The sequence below is a fragment of the Erinaceus europaeus genome, chromosome 3, assembly GCF_950295315.1.
Source record: "Erinaceus europaeus chromosome 3, mEriEur2.1, whole genome shotgun sequence".
Classification (NCBI taxonomy): Eukaryota; Metazoa; Chordata; class Mammalia; order Eulipotyphla; family Erinaceidae; genus Erinaceus; species Erinaceus europaeus.
The window spans coordinates 69,336,767-69,343,739 of NC_080164.1; the positions used below are offsets into that span (position 1 = coordinate 69,336,767).

The 6,973-nt window shown below is 42.2% G+C and overlaps 1 protein-coding gene across 3 annotated transcripts in view; it reads left to right on the top strand.

Moving 5' to 3' along the window:
• The window catches only part of TBC1D8 (TBC1 domain family member 8), a 152,909-nt gene that overhangs the window by 70,751 nt on the left and 75,185 nt on the right, over positions 1-6,973 (top strand). The window lies entirely within an intron of this gene.

Below are 6,973 nucleotides of genomic sequence, written 5' to 3' on the forward strand. Positions count from 1 at the left end.
AGGGAGATCTGATCTGATCCCTGTTGCTCCATGGCTATGCCTCCCAAAAGTTCTCTATTTTATAGGACAGAAAAAAACGGAGTGGGGAGTGGGAGATAAAGAAGGAGAGAGAAAGAGACACCTGCAGCACTGCCTCATTGCTTGTGAAACTCCACCCTCCCCCTCGGGTGGGGACCAGGGGCTCAAACTCAGGTCCTTGAGCATGGTAACATACGTACTCACGTAGTTGTGCCCACCACCTGGCCTGCTAATTTGTTTAAATAAGAAAATATAGACTGGGTGCCTTAAACAACAGAAGTTAATTTTCTCTCAGTCCTGGAGGCCAGAAGTCTAAGAATAAACTATTGTCAGGGTTGTTTTCTCCTGAAGCCTTTTTTTTTTTTTTTTAATTTTCAGACAGCTGTCTTTTCTCTATAGTCTCATGTGGCTCATCTCTAATATCTTTTCCTATAAGAGTATCAGTCCTAAGGACTCCAGTTCCCACTTTTCAGTGGCCTCATCTAATCCTAATTACCTCTTCAAAGGCCCCACCTGGTATGTTAGACTTTGATCACATAAATCTGGATAGATACACAGAAAACTATAACAATAGCTCTACTCTGTCTTGATTTTGAAGGCCTACAAATACAAGGGGGTAGCAATAATGCGCCAGTATTGAGTTAATTGGTGGTTTGTTTTGTTTTTTTAATCATTTGGTCCCTTGGTGAGTGACAAATTTCACTAACTTTTCTGTACATTTTCCATCATTATGTCTCTGTAATATGCTTGGTAACTTTCAGACTTTTTCTTTTTCCCTCCAGGGTTATCTCTGGGGCTTGGTGCCTGCACTACAAATCCACTGCTCCTGGAGGCCTACTTAGATTTTGTTGCCCTTGTTGTTTATCATTGTTGTTGTCGTTATTGTTGTTATTGCTGTCATTGTTGTTGGATAGGACAGAGAGAAATGGAAGGAGGAGGGGAAGACAGAGTAGGAAAGAAAGATAGACACCTGCAGGCAGACCTGCTTTCACTGCCTGTTAAGCAACTGCTCCCTGTAGGTGGGGAGCTGGGGGCTCGAACTGGGATCCTTATGCCGGTTCTTGTGCTTTGCACCATGTGTACGTAACCCGCTGCACTACTGCCTGACCCCTAATACTTTTTTTTTTTTTCCTCCAGGGTTATTGCTGGGCTCGGTGCCTGCACCATGAATCCACCGCTCCTGGAGGCCATTTTTTCCCCTTTTTGTTGCCCTAGTTGTTGCAGCCTCCTTGCGGTTATTATTGCCATTGTTGACGTTGCTTTGTTGTTGGATAGGACAGAGAGAAATGGAGAGAGGAGGGGAAGACAGAGAGAGAGGGGAGAGAAAGATAGACACCTGCAGACCTGCTTCACCGCCCGTGAAGCGACTCCCCTGCAGGTGGGGAGCCGGGGGCTCGAACGGGGATCCTTACTCCGGTTCCTGCGCTTTGCGCCACATGCGCTTAACCCGCTGCACCACCGCCTGACTCCCAAGACTTTTTTTTTTACTATGACTCACAGAAAGATATTTATTTATGTGTGTGCATAACTTTAACAGATATAACACTAGTAGTTGCCCTTATAGAGTAGCATATATCCTACCTCTAGTCTGTTCCATTAGAAAAAAACTATTGGGGGGAGTCGGGCTCTTTCTATTACGTAATTTGAAAACACGATTTTGTTTTCTCACACACACGAGAGTGTAGATTCAGAGGTGTGGTCTGTGCCATATGTTGCCTTTTTCAGTTGGTTAAGACCATGAATGTGCAGTCAGCTTGCACTAGTTTACAGTTTTTGTAAAGCCCTTCATCTGACTTTCCTGCTGAGGAAATGATAGTTTGGAAAAATTCCCTGACGTTTGGCAACTTTTGTAGGAAATGGAAAAGTTTCATCATATTGATTGTCTTTGCTGGGAGAGACGTACAGCCACATCTTACATTCAGAAGCAGAGCAGATTTTGTAAAAAAAAAAAAAAAAAAAAACTACAGCTCAGCGATAGATATTCTATCTGTGTTTTCTCTCTCTTTAGGGCTGAGCTTGTTTTTTTAAATTTTTATTTATTCCCTTTTGTTGCTCTTGTTGTTTTATTGTTGTAGTTATTATTGTTGTTGTTAATTGATGTCATTGTTGTTGGACAGGACAGAGAGAAATGGAGAGGAGGGGAAGACAGAGAGGGGAGAGAGAAAGAGAGACACCTGCTTCACCGTTTGTGAAGCGACTCCCCTGCAGGTGGGGAGCTGGGGGCTTGAACCGGGATCCTTATGCCAGTCCTTGTGCTTTGTGCTATGTGCGCTTAACCTGCTGCACTACCGCCTGACTCCCTGGGCTTGTTTTTTTTTAGTTACTTTCTCTGTCATTAGCTTCTCCTCAGTAAACAGAAGTTTTTTTTAAATTTAATTAAATTAATTAATTAATTTTTTAAAAGAATATAGCCAGGGCCGGGTGGTGGCACACCTGGTTAAGCACGTTATAATGCACAAGGACCCAGGTTCAAGTCCCTAGTCCCCACCTGCAGGGGGAATGCTTCACAAGTGGTGAAGCAATGCTGCAGGTGTCTCTCTTCCTCTCTATGCGCCCCCCCTTCCCTCTTGATTTCTGGCTGTCTCTATCCAATAAATGAATTAAGATAATAAAAAAGAAAGCATTTATTTAAAAAAAAAAGAATAAAAGCTTAAAGTGGTCAAGTGGTGGTGCACCCAGTAGAGCATGCATGTTACACTGCACAAGGACCCAGGTTCAAGCTCCCAGTCCTCCCTTGCAGGGTGAAGCTTCATGACTGGTGAAGCCGTGTCACAGGTGTCTCTCCCCCCTTTTTTAATCCCCCCTTCTCAATTTCTGTGTTTACCCAAAACAAATAAATAATTAAATCTCTTTTTAAAATAAAAGTCTAAATTTATTTGATGACTTCATTTTCAATCTTAAGTCCACATGATATATTGTGCTGGGACTTGATTATAATTTATTCATGGTGTTTATGTCTACCAGTTTACAAAAAAAAAAAACATACTCAGTTTACTGTCAAAGTTCTGGCCTTGTGATCTTAGTGGCAGGATAAAGGAAAATCTGCTTTATGGCACTCAGGGAAGTGCACTTGAGGGGCAGAGAGGTCGTGCTAAACGCTGTATGTGTGTGTGTGTGTGTGTGTGTGTGTGTGTGTGTGTGTGTGTGTGTGTGTGTAAGTGGATGTAAATGTTACTTAAAAGCTGAAACACAGCTTTTATGCAAGAGCCTGGGGTACTTCCAGGCTGTTGCAGAGAATGAGTTCATACTTTGGTTTGCCGTTGCTTTGTGACCTTGGAGAAGTATTTGAACTTCGATTTCTTCATTCGATCTTTATCACATGGTCTCATTAGAGAGTACCTAAAATAGAAAATGTCACAAAGGTGATACCTCTTCGTCTCTGGCTTTGCCTTTCATTTGTCCAACCCCCCGCAAGTTAGAAAGTATATTAAAACATATAGAAAAGGTTGAGGGCCAATGGAAGTTCTCCTTTTCCAGTTATTTTTTGCTTTCTTTTTAAACAGTTTATTTTATTATTATTATTTGTTATTGGATAGAGACAGCCAGAAATTGAGAGGAATGGGGAGATAGAGAGGGAGAGAGAAAGATACCTGCAGCCCTGTTTCAGCACTCCTGAAGCTTTCCCTATGCAGGTGGGGACCAGGGGTTCAAACCTGGGTCCTTGTGCACTGTAACATGTGTGCTCTACCAGGTGTGCCATCACCCGGCCCCTGTTTTTTGTTTACTTAAAAAACAGAACAAAACAAACACCCACGAAAAAACAAAACAAAAAAACCTGGGACTGGCAAGGTAGCTCACCTGGGTAGTGTGCCTGCTTATGCAGTGCTTGAGACCCAGGTTTGAGTCTGGCTACCACCACACTGAGGGATCTTCTGTGCAATGGTATCTTTCCCTATCTCTATCTGTGCGTCTCTACCTACAACTATTTGGGTTTTTTTCTTTTCTTTTTCACTTTTTTCATCTAGACAAATGCTTGCTGCATAAATTACTTTCATTTTCAGGTTACTTTGGCTTGCAAGTCACCTTAATTAAAAAAAATTATTAGTGACTTAGTAATGATTAACAAGATTATAGGATAAGAAGGGTACAATTTCACACAATTTTCATCACCAGAGTTCTGTATTCCATCCCCTCCATTGGGAGCTTTCTTATTCTTTATCCCTCTGGGAGCATGGACCCAGGATCACTATGGTGTGCAGAAGGTGCAAGGTCTGGCTTCTGTAATTGCTTCTCTGCTGGACATGGGTGTTGGCAGGTCAGTCCATCCTCCCAGCCTGTTTCTATCTTTTCCTAGTGGGGCAGGGTTCTGGGGAGGTGTGAGGTTCCAGGATACATTGGTGAGGTCGTCTGCCCAGGGAAGTCAGGTTGGCATCATGGTGGTGTATGCTACTTGGTGGCTGAAAAGTGGTAAGATATAAAGTAAGACAAAATTTTTAATAATCAGGAACCTAAAGGTAAGGATAGAGCGGAAGGAACTAAGGGTCTTCATGTGGGAAGAAGCTAAGAAGTCTATTTTAGGGTAGAGGGTAGATACCATAATGGTTATGCAAAGAGACTGTCATGCCTGAGGCTCCAAAGTCCCAGGTTCAATCCCCCACACCACCATAAGCCAGAACTGAGCAGTGCTCTGGTTAAAAAAACAAAACAAAAAAAAAAAAAAACAAAGACCATTTTAAGAGACGAAATAGCTCAGAGCATTAGACTGAAGAAGTCTATTTTACGTATATTCCAAGCGGTCCATGATTTAAATAATCTGAGCCTGAGAGCTAACATGCAGGTGGGCTGAAAGTACTATCTGGGAAGATGGTGTCAGAGTTGAGAATACTCCTATTAGCTTATAGTCTTATAAGTCTTCAGCTATTTCTACCTGTAAATAGTGGGTCTGGAGAGTTGAAACCCTAGCAATGACTACACACACACACAGACACACGGTTTTATTATGATGGATGATAAAGGATAAAATCTAAAAAAGAGAAAGAAAGAGAATACATTAAAAAGTATTAGAGAAGGTAGTCTGACGGTAGCGCATCAGATTAAGCGCAGGTGGTGCAAAGCGCAAGGACAAGCGTAAGGATCCTGGTTTGAGCCTGCAGCTCCCCATTTGCAGGAGAGTTGCTTCACAAGTGATGAAGCAGGTCTGCAGGTGTCTATCTTTCTCTCCCCCTCTATCTGTCTTCCCCTCCTCTCTCCATTTCTCTCTGTCCTATCCAACAATGACAGCATCAGTAACTACAACAATAAAACAATAAGGGCAACAATAGGGAATAAATAAATAAATAAACTTTTAAAAAATATTACCCATTAAAAGTATTAGAGAAGAGGTGGGGGTAGATAGTATAATGGTTATGAAAGAAAATTTCATGCCTGAGGTGCCTAAGTTCCAGGTTCAATCCCCACACCACCATAAGCCAAAGCTGAGCAGTGCTCTGGTAAAAAAAAAAAAAAAAAAAAGTATTAGAAAAGAGTAGAAAAGTAGAGACCTAGGCAGCTCTAAGGTACTTGAGCAAGTTCACCAGCTTCCATGAAGATCCATAATCCATAGAACTTCAGAGATTAATTTTGTGATATGCTATGGTGACTTGCTACAAAGTCACCACTACTGATTCAGGGGGGTGTTTTGAGATGGGCATCTACATAGTTGTTATCTGAGGTCACCGAAGAAGCAAGATTTAGGCCAGAGGCGAGTAAACCAGCTGTGTGCCCAAACTGCCACACCAGTAGTGAATGTGTGGAGCCAGGCAGTGTGGGTGGGTCATAAGTTCAGCTGGACACCACTTGGAAGTTTCATGAGAGCCACACTATGATATCTGGAGATGTCTGAGTTTGATTTAGTTTGAAAACAAAGTTTTCCTTTCTCCTGAGGAATGATGAGCATGATGGGTCAGGGGTTTTTCAATACCACAAGTACATTTTTTTCTTTATTGGGGGGATTAATGGTTTACAGTTGACAGTAAAATACAGTAGTTGGTACATGTGTAACATAGCTCAGTTTTCCACATAACAATCTAACCTCCTACCTAGGTCCTCCTTTGCCATCATGTTCCAGAACCTGAACATCCCCCCACCCTGCCACCCCCAGAGTCTTTTACTTTGGTGCAATATACCAACTCCAGTCCAAGTTCTGACAAGCACATTTCTTAAAAATTTTGAGAGATGGACATAACCTCTTACCCACTCAGTCACTCTCCTCAATCCCAGGTAGGCTTTACTGATACTTAAATTAAAAAATAGTGAAAAAAGAAAAAGAAAGAAAAAGGCAAATGGTCAGAGAAATGGTTCAACTGGTAGAGTATCTGACTGCCTGAGGTTTCTAGTTCTATTCTCAGCATTGTCTGTTTCAGAGTAATCTCTGCTCTCTCTCTCTCTCTCTCTCTCTCTCTCTCTCCCTCTGTGTGTGTGTTTCAGTAAATAAATTTTAAAAAAATAAGATAAAGGAAATGAGATGGTTGGAAGCCATGCAGGTTTACTGATGATAACGGACTGAATGGTCACCCCATTTATATATTGAAGCCCTAATCCTTCAATATCAAATACCAGTGGGAGATATCTGGAGGTAGGGCCTTTGAAATATCATTCAATTTAAACGAGGGTGATGGGATCATATTCGTGTCCTTAAAAGAAGAGGAAAGGGGATCAGAGGTCTCTCTCTGCTGTGTGATGACACAGTGAGAAAGTGATGGTTACAAGCTAGGAAAGGCTCTCATCAGACACTACCTATGCTGGCATCTTTAGCTTAGACTTTTGGAGCTGTGAGAAGTGACCTGTGGTTGAAGCCACTTAGTCTGTGCTCTCTTAGTACATACAGCAGCCGAAGTCGATAAAGACACTTGTCAGACACTCTCAGTATATGACCCATGGGTCCTGAACTTGTGAACAGAGCAGCCGTGGACCTGGCCCTGACACATCTCGATACCTGTGGTGAGAAGACTGGCTTGAGTGGTGCCATACTGAGAAA